Below are 324 nucleotides of genomic sequence, written 5' to 3' on the forward strand. Positions count from 1 at the left end.
TGGAGTCAGGGAACAACAGAATAATTTTCAAGCAAACAAATCCTACTGCTCTCCAAATAGGATGAAGTTGAAAAACTACAGACACTTCTCACTTCGGTTTAGTTTTCTTTGATGTCTTGATGAAAATGTTCTGAGCTTGCAACTGAAAAAGAAATGGACAACAGAATGAATGTGAGATGTTATAGATCTGAAGATATTCAAAAATGTGAGAATGGACCAGGAGAAGAACCAGTGCTAATGAAAAAGGTCAATTCACTGGGTAACTTTTACATATATATATATAAATATATTCTTAGCAGTGTACTTTTTTTTTTTTTTCCTGCA

This window comes from Meleagris gallopavo, chromosome 1, assembly GCF_000146605.3.
Source record: "Meleagris gallopavo isolate NT-WF06-2002-E0010 breed Aviagen turkey brand Nicholas breeding stock chromosome 1, Turkey_5.1, whole genome shotgun sequence".
Taxonomy (NCBI): domain Eukaryota; kingdom Metazoa; phylum Chordata; class Aves; order Galliformes; family Phasianidae; genus Meleagris; species Meleagris gallopavo.